Consider the following 18,455-nt stretch of genomic DNA (forward strand, 5'->3'; position numbering starts at 1 on the left):
CTTCGATGGACTAAGATTCCATGTATTTGTAAACTTATTTCTGGGCTTTTTATTCTTTTCCATTAGTCTGTATGTCTGTTTTCAGTATCAAACTGTTTTAGTTACTGCAGCTTTGTGATACACTTTGAAATCAGAAAGTGTGATATCTCATGCCTTTTCTTTCTCAGGTTTGCTCTGGCTATCCTGGGTCTTTTGTGGCTCCATATGAATTTTAGAATTGTTTTTTCTTTTTCTGTAAAAACATTTTGAGATTTTGAGATTCTGACAGATGTTGCATTGAATCTGTAGATCACTTTGGGTAACATGGGCACCTTAACAATATTAAGTCTTCCAGTCCATGAACATGAGGTGTCTGTTTATTTCTGTCTTCTTTATTTCTTTCATCAATGTTTTATAGTTTTCAGTGTTACAGTTCTTTCACCTCCTTGGTTAAACTTACTCCCATACAAATAAAGTATTTTATTCTTTTTGATGCTACCTTCACTGGGATTGTTTTCTTAATTTTCTTTTTGGATAATCTGTTTTCAGCACATAGAAATGCAGCTGGTTTTTGTATGTTGATTCTGTATCCTGTGACTTTACTGAATTCCTTTATTAGTTTTAATTTGTGTGTATGTGTTTATAATCTTCAGGCTTTTCTACATGTAACGCTCTGTGGATTTTTATAATCATTTCATAAATGTTGTTAGACAACAGGTTACTCGAGAAAAGTTAGATCCTGAATTAAATGAGAATAAAAATATTTGTAGGGAAATACAAGTGAATATTTATCTAATTAAAGAATAAGGAAGGATTTTTTTTTTTTTTTGGTTACTAAAGTTCTTGAAAAAACACAAGTAAAAGATTAATAAGTTACATAAAAAGCAAACATTTTTCACCTTAAAATGTGAAAAACTGCAAAGATCAAATGAAACATTTGTGACACAGATGATAAAGGGTCACTATCTTTAACTTTAAAAGGGTTCATAATTCAGTAGGATATTTATTAAAGATATCAGCAACAAAGGACATGACCAACCAATTAAGAAGTGAATAAATATTAAAGACAATGAACATGAAAAATTATTCAGAGTTAAAGCAAAGACTGAATCTTGATGAATACTGCTTAATGTAAAAAAAGCATCTATACTAATAAATTGGTTTAGTAATAAATATATGAGACCTCTTATTTGAAAAACAAAAAACTGATCAATCAAATACATAAACAGAAGTGAGTGTGGTAATAAAGCAGGTAAAGAGTTTCAGGGAGCAAGGATTGCCCAGCAGTGTTAAATGACCCTCAAGGGTCAGGGAAGCAAAGGACTGTAATGCCTCCCAAGTTCAGCACCAAGAAGGTAACTGGTGATCTTGGTAAAGGCAGTTTTGGTGCAGGGGTGAATCTGGAAGCTAGACTGCTATGGGTTACCCAGCTTCCTCAGTAGGAGGTGAAGAAGTGGAAACGTTACCCATAAAAACTCTATAGAGGGAAACTGGTTGTGAAAGGAAGGTGAGAGAGAATGAGAAAGAAGAAAACAGGATTAAAGGAAGGTTTACTTAAGTTGGGAGTTTTCAAGTTGTTTGGATATGCTGGTTGGAGACAGTGGGAAGAAAGCGAGGAGTTGAAGACAGAGGAAAGAGAGAGGATTATGGCTGGAATAAGGTCTGTTAGCAGGCAGAAGGGAATAAAGGAGGATCAATCAGCCTCAGACAGGAGACAGTGAGAAATGAGATGGACCTATGCTCAGGGTCTTCATTCTACGTCTTCCTGTTCTGCAGAGGCTAGAGAGCAGAAAAGAGCCCCCAGCCTCACTTGCAGCAGGGTTCCCAGATCCACTTGGATGCAGACAAGCCTATGCAAGATGGGGGGCTTCCCAGGTGGCACAGTGGTAAAGAATCCACCTGCAATGCAGGAGACACAGGTTCAGTTCCTGGGTTGGGAAGATTCCCTGGAGTAGAAAATAGTAACCTACTCTAGCATCCTTGCCTGGGAAATCCCATGGATAGAGGAACCTGGCGGGCTGTAGTCCGTAGTGTTGCAAGAGTCAGACACAGCTGAGCAACTGAGCATGCATGCCTGCAAGATGAGACAGGGAGAAGGAAGGGAGGCAGGGGCTGGACTGCGGCCACTTCTGCTTTTTCTGCTAGCAAACCCCACAGGGATGCACTGGGTTTTCCATCAGCAGTGTTCCAGCACCCTGGTGCTGTGTGGACGTCAAGAGGCAGAATGTGGGGCATTGGTTTTTTTGTCTGTGCAGACCCCTGAGTCGTGGTATACTTTTAGGGCCATCACTCACGGCAGCTCATGGGCTAACCCCAGCTAAGGTAGTGTTCCGCTGACCATTTCCAATTCCCCCTCTTTTTGGTTGTGTAAGAGGAGGCAGCTCCCTGGGAGGGTTACTTGTATGGCGGTATTTGTTGTTTTGGTGTTATTGAGCCTACTACTCAAGCCTTTCTGGGGATATTGTAAGCATTCGATTCCTTGTATTAAATTTCCTTTTGCTTGTAATGGCTAAATAATTTCTGTTTCTTGATTGAAAGGGACATCTCCTTCTGTGTTGAGAGGGAAGGAAGAAGGGATGTACATGTAAATAAATGTGTGTGTGTGTGTGATGAAAATCTCCCCAAATACAGGAGTTTTTAAGCTATGGTGTTATAGAGCCTCAAGGAGTTCCTGGATAGGGTTCAAGGCATCAGTAAACTTAAATGAGTAAAAGTCATATCTCCTTCTTTCTGAGTCTCTAACTTAAATTTAGTATTTTCTTCAATTCTGAATGCAGGCATTACATCACAGCGTTGCTGGCAGTTCCTGTGACTTCACCCTTAACAGAAAGCAGGCATTTTCACAATGCTTTAGAGCTGTTGTAGATCCCAAACATTGTTTATGCTCATAACTATGGTATTTATTAGACTCCTGCTAGATCTTGGTCTGTAATATATTTATAAAGAAACGCACACTGATGTTTTTCCAAAGAAGACATCAGATGACTAACAGGCACATGCAAAGATGTACAACAACACTAATTACTAGAGAAATGCAAGTCAAGACAACCAAGAGATATCACCTTACACCTGTCAGAATGGTTATCATCAAAAAAATCTACAAATAACACATGTTGGAGATGTGGAGAAAAGGGAATCATCATACACTGTGGGTGGGTATGTAAACTGGTAGCACACTATGGAAAAGCAGTTCCTCAAAAGATTGGAAATAGAATAATCATATGATCCAGCAATTCTACTCCTAGGTATGTATACAAAAACCCCCAAAAACAAAAAGAGCAAAAAGAAAACACAAATTTGAAAAGTTACGTGGCACCCCAATATTCATAGCAGCATTATTTACCATAGCCAAGATATGGAAGCAACTCAAGTGTCTATAAACAGATGAACGGAAAAAGATGTATATACATACATCCACACACACATATACACAGAATGGAATATTACTCAGCCATAAAAAAGAATGAAATTATTTCATTTGCCACAATCTGGATGGATCTAGAGAATATTATACCTAGTGGAATAAGTCAGAGTTAGGAAATCCTATATGATATCACTTATATGTGGAATCTCCAAAATAATATAAATGATCATATATGCAAAACAGAAACAGACTCACAGATACAGGATATGGGATTAAGACATACAAACTACTGTGTATAAAATAGATAAGCAACGAGGATATATCATACTGAAAAGGAAATTACAGCCATTGTCTTATAATAACTTTTAATGGAGAACATAATCTGTAAAAATACCCAATCATTATTCTACATACCTGAAACAAATATTGTAAATCAACTATACTTCAATTTTAAAAAATGGAATATAAAAAATAAAACACATTATTATATCACAATTTTTAAAGTCTTCTGTGTTGCCTGTAGAGTTTCTAAACTTTGGCACGAGTGATATTTTAGGGTGGATAATTCTTTCTTTGGGGGGGACTGTTTTTGCATTGCAGGATGTTTGAGGGCCTTGACTATGCTGGTGGCACCCTTCCTGATCACATGACCATCAAAGATGCTGTCACCTGGGGGCAAAGTTGACCCTGGCTGAGAGCCACCACTCTGACTGAAGGAGGGAGGGCTTAAAAAATGGATGCAACAGAGGATGGCAGACAGAAGTGACTAAAGAAACACACAATTGAGTGATGTTAGGTGACCAGATGAAATCAAACGTAGTCATCCTTTAGTATTCTTTGGGGGATCCAGGACCCCATGGATATTAAAATCCAAGGACACTCAAGTCCTTCACATAAAATGGTAGAGTATTAAAAAAAAAAAAAAAAGGAAAAGAAAAAATGATAGAGTGTTTGCATAAGATATTATCTCTCAATCATCTCTAGATTATAATATCTAATACAGCATAAATACTATACAAATAATTGTAAATAGTTGCTAGTGTGTGGCAAATGCAAATTTTCATTTTTGGAAATTTCTGGAACTTACTTTTTTCAAAATTTTTTTTTTCCATCTGTAGCTGGTTAAGTCCATAGATGCCGAACTTGCAAATATAGAGGGCTGAATGAATAGAGGAGCCTATGGGTGAGAGAAGAGGTTTTCAGGGTTTTATTTTTCCTACTTGCCATACAAGAATATTCAAATAATGAACAGTCTGCCACCAATAGCATTTGTGATGTAGGTGCCAACTTACAAATGAGATGGGCTGGAATTACCTACAACGTCCAAAGTACTGTTTCTTCCACCGATCCAAATACTGACATGTCTTAACATGCTGGTTGAAAAACACACTTTCTTTAAGCAGAAGGATAATGGAGAACATTTAGAACTTAAAAATAATTGTTACTGCCCCTTGTTCTGCTATTGTCCAGAACAACAGCAACGAGGAGCAGGCTGGGTATATTCTGGACTTGAATGGATTTGGAGGCTGCTGCTCTAAGAAAATTGGGCCCAGCAGGCGTGGCTATGAAGGATATGGAGCAACCCTATCATTTAGCAATGTGACTCCTAGGTATTTAGCTAGGAGCAATGAAAATATATATCTGCATAAAATCTTGTCCAAGAGTGTTGACAGCATCTTCATTCAGAGTAGCCCCAAACTGGACATAACACAAATGCCCATCAACAGTATACCTGTGGTGTAGTCATACAATGAAATACTACCAAGCAAGAAAAAAGAGTGGACTGTTGATATACGCAACAACGTGGATGAAACTCAAAAACATGTTGAGTAAAAGCAGCCATACACAAAAGAGGGAATACATTCTCATGGACTGTCTGATTCATTTATATAAGTTTTAAGTAGGCTAAATTAATCCATGGCAATTTAAAAAATCAGAATATTGACTGGTTCCATCAGGGTGGGGACAAGAACTGGTTGCAAAGAGGCACAGGGAAATTTTCCTGGGAGAGGATGTTCTATTTCTCGAGGTGGAGTTGGGTTATACAGTTGTATTAAGTTGCCAAAACTCACCAAATTGTACACTTGGATTTGTACATTTCACTGCATGTAAATTACAAGAAGGAGAAGGAAGAGGGGGAAAGTGAAGGAGAAGAGGAGGAAGAGAACAGTAAATAAACACTGAACTTACAGTCAACAAAACACATACTGAAATGTTTGAAAATGAAGTCAGGTCTGCAATATACTCTGAAATGTAGTCCCCCCACCCTGCCCTCCCCACCCCGAGAAAAAAGGGTGGGGGATTGGTAGATAGCCAGATGGTTAATATGTGAGTTTTAAAAAGCCACAAAATGTGAATTGTAGATTCTAGATGGTGGGATGTGCAATTCTTTAAACTTTTCTGTAACTTGAAAATTTCACACTAAAGAATGTGAGTGTATGGCAGAGCGTCTCTTTGCCTTTTTGGAGTATTTCATTAACTGTTGGGCCAAAAAAAGAGACTTGGAAATAAGGAAACCATTTCCTATGGTTCTTGCTCTATTTAAATAAATGGAACCTAAAGTGTCACACATATCCCCTCCGCCCCCTTAATAACAACAATCATCCGTGAGTACATCGCCGCCACCACCTCTGGATCTTGGGGCTGTCCCAGCGCCGCGCTAATTACCTTACACATGTCAGCCTCCCATAGAGAACTTCATGGTGTTCTTTATTGTTTAACAAAAAGCTCTAGGCTGACTCACATCTTCAGAACTTCCAGACAGCCAGGAACTAGAACAGATGTTCCAAGAGGAAGATTATATCTGTGATGGTGGGTATTTTTAGCAGAATGTATTATTCAAATATGAAGGTGTGGGACTCTATGTGTGTGTATATGTGTGTGTTATGTATGCGAGTAGTGAGCCAGAAGTAGGAAGAAGGAAAACACATTTTAGAAAAAGATACATAGTATAAGTCATAAAGTAACAGTAACTTTAATCCAGTTTCTGTAGAGAGAGAAACCTTGTTCCTCTTCTTTTTTTCCTTAAGCTCCTTGTATCCAGTGCCATTTGATACCGTTGCCTGGCCAAAGGGTGTGACAAAGGCTGCCTGGATTTGGCACCCCCAGCTCTGTCCTAGCGTCCCTTTCTCAATAAACCTTTGACAAAGGTCAGGGGTTTGAAAGGTCGGGTGTTTCCTTGTTTGGTTCAAGTGTTTCTTGCTCTGAGTGTCAATAAATAAGTGGTTTCGGTGAAGCTTTTCGGAATCTGTTTCCCTGAAGGCTGCTTGGTGGCGTGCCTGGGGTTGGTTCGGTTTTGCATGAAACTAGTAGGTAAACATTGTAATTAGCAGGCTGCCTAGTCCCTGCGGCTCCCGATACCTGTACAGCCATGCATTTAAGAAGAGGGCAGGGATAAAATATATTCACCTAAAACCAGGAGTCAGGCTTTGATCTTCAGCTCAGACTGACAAAATGCTAAGGTGCTAAAGTTGGCAGAAACCGGATTTGAACTAAAGGGATCTCAGGACCCCTGGCGCAGCTGTGATAGCACTAGAAAGAATGTATGAATTAGGTAAATACCTACCAGGAAAAAAATAAAAAAGACAATAAGCCAGTCCTGGACAAAGACATCAGTTTTCTGATTAACTTTACTCTGGATGGAGGCCATAATTCAAACCTGATTCATGGAACAGTGTGGGACAATTCTGGCTATGTACAGGGGCAACATATCAGAACTGGATCAGCTACGGTAACCCCATACTGAACAAGTTCAAGATCTCTGGTTCATTTTGTGTGGATATCTCTGTGCTATTGTTAGGGAGAGAAGGGTGGGTTCCTGTAAAGCCAGGTCAAATCATCTCTTCCTGAGAAGTAGCTGACTGATGTGCGAACCACGCATCTTCTGCCTGTCCCACTGTGAAAATACAGTAGACATGTTTCATACAACGACTCAGTTAGTGTTACCTAGGTTCCAGAAAGTAGCAGACAGACTTTGAAACTTAATTGGATTGAGAAGGAAACAAAAATTCTGGCTCCTTTCCTAACATAAATTGTATATAATCAGCAAATCAGCAGGCAGTTTTCATTGGGTTGTGACTCATTTCACACTTAATTCCAATAAAGATGACAGGATGACATTTAAAAGCTTGTCTGAAATTAGAAATGTAGGAAACCTGAAGGTGACTTTGGTAGAGAATATAGAATATAAAATAGTGTGTAAAATGATAAAGTATTCACTCTTTGGGTGGGTTTTATGAATTGCTGACATACAGCCATACTGCTTCGGCCTTCTGGTGGAGTGAGATGAAAGACGGCCTTACTTTTACATGCACAGAGTGGTTTTTGCTCTTTTCTTAAAGACGGGATAATCTATCAACATAATCTTTTCAGCCATTCTCCCAGAATAAGAAACAGAGAAAAGCTGAATGACTTGCTTTCTGAGCAGAGGGTGAAGAAAGAAGGGATCGTTAGGGAGTTTGGGACTGACATGAACACACTGCTATATTAAAAACAGATAACCAACAAGGACCTACTGTATAGTACAAGGAACTCTGCTTGATGTCACGTGGCAGCCTGGATGGGAGGAGAGTTTGGGGGAGAGTGGATCCATGTATAGGTATAGCTGAGTCCCTTCACTGTTCTCGTGAAACTATGTGAACATTGTTGATTGGCTATACTCCAACACAACATAAGAAGTTAAAAATAAAGAATTTGAATTTTAGTCCCCATGTATTGCACACACAGCTCGCTCTGACTCTGCATCTAAGAGACCTGGCTACACCAGTGCTGGGCAGTGGAACAGGGCAGACCTGGCTTAGCTCACCTAGCTCAGATGCTCTGCTGCTTCAAGCTGAAATGCTGGTCTCATTACGTTATAAGAAAAATTGAGAAGCATTCCTCCTCCTCCTCTAACATCTCATCTTTGACAACTTGGGCATGGGGTTGATCAGAGGGATACAACTGGTTGCATTTTTCTTTTCCTTTATTGGATTTTACAGGATTACTAATAAGTCTGAGTTAAGTAACAAAAATCTCGCCCCAGCACTTACGGGGACTTCTCTATGGAGCGAGCTGATGATGGATGACCCTTCATGACATGGGGCCACCAGAGCTGGAATGTGGTACAGGCTATGAATGCTCAGTGGTGGCACCAGCTCTAGCAGAAATACTTATGCTTCTGGGGTTGATGCGGGTTGATTTGTGTCCCTAACCCATAGCACCTCAGAACGGGACTGTGTTTATAGAGAGGACCTTTAAAGAGGTAATTAAGGTAAAATGAGTTCATTAGGCTAGGTCCTACTCCAACCTAACTAGTGTCTTCATTAGAAGAGGAGATTAGGACGCACAGGGGCTTTCCTGCTGGCTCAGAAAGTTAAGAATCCGCCTGGAGTGCAGGAGACCTGGGTTTGATCCCCGGGCTGGGAAAATCCCCTGGAGAAGGGAATGGTAATCCACTCCAGTATTCTTGCCTGGAGAATCCCATGGACAGAGGGTCCTGGTCCATGGGGGGTCCCCAGTCCAAGGGGTCCCAAAGGGTTGGACACAACTGAGTGACTCAGTGCAAGACTGGACAGGACACGCAGACAATAGACTGTTGGGAGGACCATGTGAAGAGTCAGCAAGGGGAGAGGCCTCGGGAGAAACCAAACCTGGGGACACCTTGACCTTGAACTACCAGCCTCCAGAACTGTGGAAAAATAAATGTTGGTGGCTTAAGCCACCCTGTCTGTGCGATTTTGTTATGGCAGCCCTCTAAGGCAAGAGGAGAAGGGGATGACAAAGGATGAGATGGTTAGATGGCGTCACTGACTTGATGGACATGAGTTTGTGCAAGCTCCGGGAGATGGTGAAGGACAGGGAGGTCTGTTGTGCCGCAGTCCACGGGGTCACAAAGAGCTGGACTCGATTGAGCAACTGAACAACAGCAGTAAGTGGTCTAATAGAGGTGTTTACAAAGAAAATGTAAACAATATTTGGATTAGTTCAAAGTACAAGAGCCTATTTAGGTTAACTCAGAGTTGCCCAAAGTGTGTTCCCAGAAAGTTAGTAACTATTACTGGAAAAATGAAAGGGGCTCATGTAAATTTGGGAAATGCTGGATTAGACAGTCAGCCATGTTTCTCTGCTGCAGGACTTCTCAGAGCCTTTAATAGGCTGAGGTATAAATTATGAGCCTGATTCATACGGTCCATGTGCCATCCTTGACACCTCTCTTTGCCGCACTTCTCATCTCCAATCCATGGCCAATTCCTGATGGCTCTCTCTTTTAAACACTTCTTGAACTACTTCACCTCTACCTGAAACTCATGAAACCTGGGTTGTTCCATCATTGCCTGACAGTTTCACTTTCTAAATATTTCCTGAATTAGTTCACGTCTCTCTACTGAACTGCCATTGAAACCTGGGCCAAATGACCTATGTCTCTGGTTCACTGCAAGACCTTACTGATGGGTCTCTCCACACCCACTGGGTGCTCTCCAGGCAGCGGTTCACAACACAGCCGCAGAAGTCTTTCCCAAGCACAGGTTGGATTATGCCAGCTCCCTCATCGCAAAGACACTGCAGTAGCTTCCCACTGTTCTTAAAATGAGAAGACAAAATTCCTACCCATTTCTACAAGCTAATCTTGAACCATCTTGCTCCCTGGGCTCCATCTTTACAGGCTCTCTCTCAGTCACATATGGTTCTGCCTCCATTCACCACAGGGTCTTTGCTCATGATGTCTCTTCTTGGTTAACTTCCCCATGCTTCCTCAGAGTAGCTTCCTTTTACTTCTCTTCTTGGTTCAACCTCACCCTGCACCCCACCTCACCCCCTGCACGCCCCCACCCCCCGCACCACTGATTCACATTGCACTTGTCTCTACTGAAACTTTACATGCATGTGATTTTTGGCTAATGTCTGAATCTTCCTCTTCTACACTGAAAACTCTTGGTAAAACATCTTTTGTGAACTATCCAGTTAATTTATTGATGAAGGTTTGGGGAGGACCCTTCTAAAACACACTGTGAAGAATTTCTATGAAGAAAGACAATGACCAGGGTTCAAGGAGAAAGGTTTTGGGTCCTTAGAAATAGGCAACTGTTTGATGTAGCTTAGCATCCTTTGAAATAAATAAATAACCTATCTGAGAAGTTGAATATGGAAAAATGTGACATTAGGCCTAAGTTCTGGAAATAAATGTGGGTGTGTGACTTAAAAAAAAAAAACTTTTGGTTTTAGAAATTTTCAAACCTACTGAAGACTTGAAAGATGAGTGCATGAACAGCCACATACTTTAAGCAACCTGTGTAATGATTTGATCTTGCTCCCCAAAAGCTGTTCTCTTCTATTTTACTGTAATCAATGTAATTCTAATAGAGCCCTCAGAAAGATATGACTATGCAATTAGATCACACAGGTTCACATTTCAGGAGGACCAGACATGCCTTTTGGTGAATAATTAACTGAGAAATATTTAGGGCTCAATCTTAAATAAGGTACTACAGGAAATAAAATGTTTAGGGGCCACACTTTAAAAAAAATTTACAGCCACTTGAGAAAACAAAACGCAATTCAACTGCAAGAATAACCAGCAATAAAAGTAACAGGTAAGTGTTGGGGGCAGAGGGGAGGCAGAAAACACTGAGAGTATGAAGAGGATAAAACTGTTTCTATTTATGTTTCTTCACAGAAATGAATTTCCTATGGAAGGTAACACATCCTGTTATCAATTAATTTCCTAGTACTTAAATGCCAATTTGGGAAACTAATTTTATAAGGCAAATTATAAATAAGTACATCTTTCTCTTGTGAACTCACACAGAATAGGAGATCTAATTTCTTATCTAAGCAATATTTTACAATTATTTTATTCTCTACCAGAAGGACAATCCAAAGCTCAGGGAAGTATTTGTTCCTCTAAGGGTCAACCTTAGTTTGGTGGACTCAAGCCAAGTAATTAATCCATTTTTTTCCCCTGACAAAGAATAGGCTACTATATTCACCTGACGTATTTAGTCAACCTCACGCTAAGACCTGCCCTGGGGAGGGTGTGCCTCCCAGTGAGCTGGGCCCTAGGCCTAGAGATCTGGGGAGCACTTCCTTTTTAACCCATTATTTCCAGAAGTCCACACGCACATCTAGAGAAATTGGAACCAGGCAAATAATGAAGAAGACCACAACCTGGTACAAATGTGATGCGGAGGGGGAGATTATCATAACAGGGCAAAGTGAGTGGGGGTGTGTCTTTAAATTAATACAAGCTATTAAGTGCGTTTGGCCACCATCTAATCTGTTTGCTGCTGTCCACTCAGTTGTGTCCAACTCTTTGCAACCTCATGGACTGCAGCACGCCAGGCTCCCCTGTGCTTCACCATCTCCCAGAGCTTTCTCAAACTCATGTCCATTGAGTTGGTGATGCCATCCAACCATCTCATTCTCTGTCATCCCCTTCTCCTCCTGCCTTCTATCTTCCCCAGCACCAGAGTCCTTCCAATGAGTCGGCTCTTTGCATCAGGTGGCCAAAGTACTGGAGCTTCAGCTTCAGTCCTTCCAATGAACATTTAGGACTGATTTCCTTTAGGATGGACTGATTTGATCTCCTTGCTATCCAAGGGACTCTGAAGAGTTTTCTCCAGCACCACACTTCGAGAGCATCAGTTCTTCAGTGCTCAGCCTTCTTTATGGTCCAACTCTCATATCCATACATGACTACTAGAAAAACTATAGCTTTGACTATATAGACCTTTGTTGGCAAAATAATGCTTTTTAATACACTGTCTAGGTTGTCATAGCCAATGCAGGAGATGCAGGTTCAATCCCTGGGTCAGGAAGATCCCCTGGAGAAGGAAGTGGCAACCCACTCCAGTATTCTTGCCTGGAAAATCACATGGACATAGGAGTCTGGAGGGCTACAGTCCACAGGGTCGAAAAGAATAGAATATGACTGAGTGACTTCACACACACAATTATCCTAGGGCTATGGTGATAAATAGAACATATGCTAAGTACATTTACCTTTTGGTCTGTGCATTTAAGAGACCAAGCCCAGGCACTTTTGAGTCACTGCATTATCTGAATGAAGCCAGAGAGGTGATTCAGTTTTGCAATTATTTTCCACCTTATGTAAAGTAGTTTTCTTTTTTTTCTTTTTTAACTCCTTGTAGTTGAGGAAAACTGATTTTGCAGATTAGCCACAATCACAAGCCATTCCGGAAATTAAAATTCCTCAGGCTCTAGTTAAACATTGTTGGTAAAAAGTTCCTGCTCACTACCACCTAGAAATCTATTCCATGGCATGACATATATAATGATTATATCTTTATCTAGGCTCTTTACAATTTCCAAATTTATATACATGACTCAACTAAATAGAGGAGCTCAAGGAATCGCTCTCCTAAATAACCAATTCATAAACACTTTTATATATAATTTCCTGCCAAGAAACTGACAGAATTTCTTCCAACTTCAAGAATCTTATTCCTGGAGGAGGACATGGCAACCCACTCCAGTATTCTTGCCTGCAGAATTCCATGGACAGAGGAGCCTGGTGGGCTACAGTCCGTGGGGTCGCAAAGAGTCAGACACAACTGAACAACTTTCACTTTCATGTCAAGAATCTTAACCACTCCCCTAAAAAGCACACTAGTTTTGGGTGGGACAGAGTTAATTTGTAAATGAGAAATAGAGACTAGAACGCTGATTGTTAAAATGTTTATTTTGAGCAAAGGATCCTTGTTATCTCAGTCTTAAACATGCATTTGGCAGCCTGTATTAAAATGGCTTATTCTTCAGGGGGTGAGGGGTGGATCATGGGTGGGGTGGACTGGGATGAGATAGCAGTTCCAGTTTTACCACTCTTATTAATTTTCTTACTAGGGTTGAAATATGCAGCGGGGACAAAGAGCACTGTTTCTATGAACTGTTTAAAGGAGAGTGAAGGAGGAAATGTGAGAGGGATGATTTCTCAATTTTGTTTTTTAAAAGGCAGTCTCGTGGCTGCATTTCCTCCTAAACCCAACACTTTGTGTCCAACTGGATGAGACACGTCCTTAGGTCTGGCAGTACATGGAAAGATCAAGAAAGGGTTTTCATTGATCAGCAGAAGGTCAGGTAGCAAAGCTGGGAGAACTGCTTCTGCTGATGTATCTTCACTAAGTGACAAGACTGACCTTTGAAATCATTAAGTGTTGGTATTTTGATCTGTCTAAAAAAGTAAAGTGAGTTCTTTCATAAGGAAGTGGGAAAAAGCCAGACTAAATGATTATAAACTAATCAGTGTGGGTAGGGCAATGATGAACTCAGTCTGGTCAGATGGGTTAAATGAAAGGGGTCTGGGGATGTGCCAGGAACTCTGCCCTGTGAGCTGTTTTCAATAGATCTGTAGTTGGGTGGGGAGAGCAGGCCTGGAGGGATGCATTTGAGCTCAGAGGGGTGCACGGGTGCATACTGGTCTGGCTTCTGAAGATCCACGGTGTGGGGAGGGAGCCTGGGGCACAACAATGCTTAGGAGTGGGATATGGCAACAGGGCTTTCTGGGTGTCCCCTAGGAATCCCTCTAAGAATGATGTAATATATTTGATTTTCTTTTTTTATTTCAGGTTTCTGACCAGTAAACAAACCCTTTCCTAGTGCTTAAGTCATTTTATAAATCTAACTCACAAATAAGGTGAATCTTCAGTTCGTAAAAGTTTCAACTTAGTATAAAACAGCCAATTATCTTAAACATTTCAACTTACAGGTCCAAGGTCTGAATCAACTGCTCAGTGACATGTTTTAAATTGGAGTCACAAGGCTATTCATGTTAATTAACAAATTATCTGAAACATTGTGAATACTGTATGTAATTAAAATAGTAAAGACAGACGTCCCCAGAACTATATATAAAAATACAAATACCTCGGGGTTTATTTAGTCCATCTCATTTGTACTTGATTCTAAACCTTCCCAGCGTTAAAACACTATATCATAAGGAAACAATTTGTTTTCACATGGAACCCAAACCTGACAATGGGTGCGGTCTTCTCACCTCTGTCCCCAAGATTCTAATTACTAGTCACCTAATTCTCAAGATCTCTTTGATTCTTCCATCTCCCACACAGGCTGAACTTGGCAACTGACCCAAATCAACACCTCTATTCACCATTTAACTCTATTCTGATTAAACTCTGAATTCTCTGTACACCCTTCCCTGACGCGACAATCATCACTCACAGATATAGCCTGCCAGACTCTTCTGTCCATGAGATTCTCTGGGCAAGAATACTGGAGTGGGTTGCCATTTCCTTCTCCAGGGGATCTTCCAGACCCAGGAATCGAACCCAGGTCTCCTGCACTGAAGGCAGATTCTTTACTGACTGGACTATGCGGGAAGCCCACAAGTGTGCACAGGACCTGCCCATAGACTCTGCATCAACACCCTTCTTCTGATGGATAATAGGTGGCAGATGAACAGGGGCTGGTCATAGAAGTAGAACTAGAACCTGGAGAAAGAAATGCAATGGTACAACAGAAGTCAGAGGGAAGAGAGTTTCCAGAAGGAAGGTGTCATTAACATCAGTAGTTTGAAATGCAGCATGGAAGTTTGTAAAGTATAGGGATGAAACAGGACCATTAGATTTGATGGTCATACATTTAAATTTAAGATTCAAATTGCATCAGTGAGATTTTCATGTCATTGTATGGGTAGAAAACAAAGAGCGACAGAAGGAGAGTGAGCTAGAAGTGAGAAATTTGGAATTGCATTTGGAGGCAGCAACAACTCAAGAATTAAGACCTTTTAATTTAATGTTGTATTTTAATAAGGGGTAAAGAGAGGCAGGGAAGAGGGAGATAGAGTAGGAGAGAGCGAGTGAAAGATATGGAGTGGTAACCAAAAAGTGGAAGGAAGAGGCTCAATGGGAAGAGATATTTATTCTATATTTTAATTTTAAAAATAGATCTGAGTGTGTTTGCTGAGGAGAGAGTTGATTCCTTTTGTGGGGGAGGGATGGAGAGCTTAGAATTTGAAGATTTGGGTTGGAGACAGGATTAACAGGTGAGGCAGAGTACCAGAGGATCTCAGCTAAAAGGTAAGGAGACCAGGTGGAAAGGTTGACCTTGAACAGGAAAAGGAGCATCTTATCCTCTAAGAATGGAGGGAATGTGGCAAGGACTGATACCAGGGAGATAGGCGTGGGTGTGGGCGGGGCCGCAAGTGGAGGTAGCCGGGCTGAGCTGCCTGAATCTGGCCCCCTCTGGCCAGCCTGTCAGGACTCAACACACAGTTCCCGGGAACAGAAGGAATCTGGACTGGGATGATCACAGCGCCAGACATGGCCAAACGGAACCATCAGAGGGCCTCCTGATTATGCAGTAATTCACAGGGATCACAGGTCACCGGAGGAATCTCGAGGTTTCTCTTCAATTTTGATTTCTCCGGTAAAGAAAATCAGACCAGAGACATACTCAAGAGCAGTTACTGGTGACTCTCAAACGACAAACAGGGTTTCTTGGGTTCTGCCTCCCTCCGCTGTTATAAAAATATACACAATCAGTGTTCTCTCGCTCTCTCCCTGGCTATCTTTCCCTCATTCTTCTGCTCTGAAGTGCATCACTTTTTCTGAAAACTCCTCCGTGGCCTCTCCTCCCTCTTGTCAAGCAGGTCCCATAAAGCTTTGCAACGTCCCCTTTACTTTCCTTGCTGCACCTCACTGAACAATTTGAAATTCTAGTTTTATTTACATAATTATTTAATGTTCTTCTCTCCCAGCAGATAGTATAAGCCACACGAGGACAAGGATTCTATTTGTTCACTTCTGTCTCCTGGTGAGCATGCAGCCCAAAGTCTAGATGGACTTGGTGCTCAATAAACATGATGAAGGAATTTATATTCCAAGCATATAGTGTGGGAGTATAGTGTTCAAGGATTTTATTTGCAAATTAAAGTTCTGCATTTGTGAAAAGAGTCCACTGTGGTGTGGCAAGAAGGCTGACCTATGTATTCCCTGGGCATATAGGAAGTGCTCAATATATATTTGTTGAATGAATAAGTGAACTTCCACACCAGTTATTTTCATTCTCTTAAAAAAAAACCAACACCACACTGTGCCTCCAAGCCACTGAAAATAATTTAAAGATACTACCTAAACATTAAAAAAAAAACAAAACTATTTAAACAAGTAAATTAAGATTTTCCAGTGTGATTTAGAATAAATATTAGAGTTCATCAATACTTTGTTAATAATCAGTTATTTAATAAAAATTAATTATATATTAACGTAGCTTCTGGGATAATAAATAATTGGAAAACCTAACATTTAATTCCTAAAGCTTTACACTTCGGAATGTCTCTCCGAAGCTTTACACTTTCTCTCATGATACTAAGTGAACTTGAACTTATCAAGCTTTAGGACAAAAATTCATGCATGTGCAAACATTTAAAAATAAAAGTCATCCCCAATGAACTGTCTACCACCTTTTTCAGGAAAGAAAATTCATGAACACACGCATGAAGATTAGTACCATAGTGTAGGCAAATATTTTTCCATGTCCCACCCCAAAGCAAACAAATGAAAATAGAAACTTCAAGGGCAATTATAAAATGTGTCCTAGTTTAAAGACACAGCATCCTTTTCTCCTTTGGTTTTCCTTTATACTCTTATCAGAAATAAATAATGCTAGCAGGAAAACATTTCTGCTCTTTTGACTGAGAGGTAATTAATTTTTGTCTTATATTTCTCTACTTTCAAAACTTTATAAAGAGAAAAAATAGAAAGCACTCAAATGTTTGTTGATTGTGGATCTTAAAAGACATTAGTGAATCTACCCGGTCTGGGTTATACCTACACACCCCAACATTCTCATTCTTTCATGGAACTTTTAATTTCCAAAAGAGGCTATTATTCTGGTTAATAATTAAAATGTTTCAGTGTTTATGTATACACAGTATCACAGTGTTGGCATAAAAATGCTTTGTCACAGTCACTTGGGCAAGTTCTGGGGAACACAGATGCTTTGTTAGTTATAATACTTGGGGAAGTTAAGGAATATATGAATTCTTGGGTTTTCAGGGAAGTCTGATTTCAAATAGTCTATCCTGTTGTCCATACAAAGTGCTCTACATTTTACTAGAAGATTTGGTACCTATACATCTCATAGCAAAATTACTATCTGTCGGATAGACGATGGCTCAGACTGCCCACAGTTGACCAACGAGAAAGGTAACTTGTCCCAGGTATTTCTGAAGGCACACAGAGAGTCCAGGGCTGGGTTATGTATTGTTAATAATCCCTCCCAGGCTCAACTGTCCTTTCATCTTGGAATTTTCTGACTCTTAAGATCTGAGTTCACTCACATTCCTTCTTATGCTATTTGCAGTGAAGGTCTATGGAAGGTTGTACATTCTCCCCTTGCATATACATTCAGCCTCTACACATATTCCCAGGATTCAGGAAGCTAAATTTCTGTGTTTTTAAAGATTCTTTTGATGTGGATTATTTTTAAAGTCTTTTATTGAATTTGTTACAGCATTTCGTCTGTTTAATGTTTTATTTTTCTGGCCATGAGACATATGGGATCTTAGTTCCCTGACCATACCCCCTGCATTGGAAGGTGAAGTATAAGTCCTGGACCACTAGGCAAGTCACAATTTCTGCATTTGTGAAAAGCAAAATGTGAGCTTACTGAAAGGCAGATACATAGTTGACCAAGGGGAAATAATTATTTGTGCTTTAAATTTATCCTTAGTTTCATTACATAAAAACACTAGCTCGCTTAATACAATTTAAAGGTATATCACGGTTTGGAAGGACTGTTGCCGAGGTTGAGGCTTCAATACTATGGCCATCTGATGTGATGAGCTGACTTAATGGAATAGACCCTGATACTGGGAAAGGTTGAGGGCAAAAGAAGAAGGAGGTGGCAGAAGATGAGATGGTTAGATAGCATCACTGATTCAATGGACATGAATTTGAGCAAACTCCGAGAGAGAGCGGAGGACAGAAGAGCCTGGCGTGCTGCAGTCCACGGGGTGGCCAAGAGGTGGCCATGGCTTAGCGACGTAAGAACAACAGAGTGGTGACACTTAACTATTTTTGCTTTCTTTCCCCATCTTGAAGATAAAATGTACAAATGCATTGTAAGGATACCTTAAATACTTAAAGCGCTGTGA

The 18,455-nt window shown here is 40.4% G+C and overlaps 2 protein-coding genes across 5 annotated transcripts in view; one reads left to right on the forward strand and one right to left on the reverse strand.

The window, feature by feature from the left end:
* C19H4orf19 (chromosome 19 C4orf19 homolog) overlaps positions 1-18,455 on the reverse strand; it is a 79,057-nt gene that overhangs the window by 44,292 nt on the left and 16,310 nt on the right. The window contains exon 2 of one of the 4 annotated variants that reach the window (XM_043438730.1): positions 4,431-4,520. The exons of the other annotated variants lie outside the window; for them this stretch is intronic. The gene's annotated coding sequence lies outside the window, so the exon portion shown is untranslated. The remainder of the gene's footprint in view (positions 1-4,430; positions 4,521-18,455) is intronic. 4 annotated transcript variants of the gene reach the window in all.
* LOC122422015 overlaps positions 1-18,455 on the forward strand; it is a 72,752-nt gene that overhangs the window by 37,886 nt on the left and 16,411 nt on the right. The window lies entirely within an intron of this gene.

This window comes from Cervus canadensis, chromosome 19 (genome assembly GCF_019320065.1).
Source record: "Cervus canadensis isolate Bull #8, Minnesota chromosome 19, ASM1932006v1, whole genome shotgun sequence".
In the NCBI taxonomy this organism is placed as follows: Eukaryota; Metazoa; Chordata; class Mammalia; order Artiodactyla; family Cervidae; genus Cervus; species Cervus canadensis.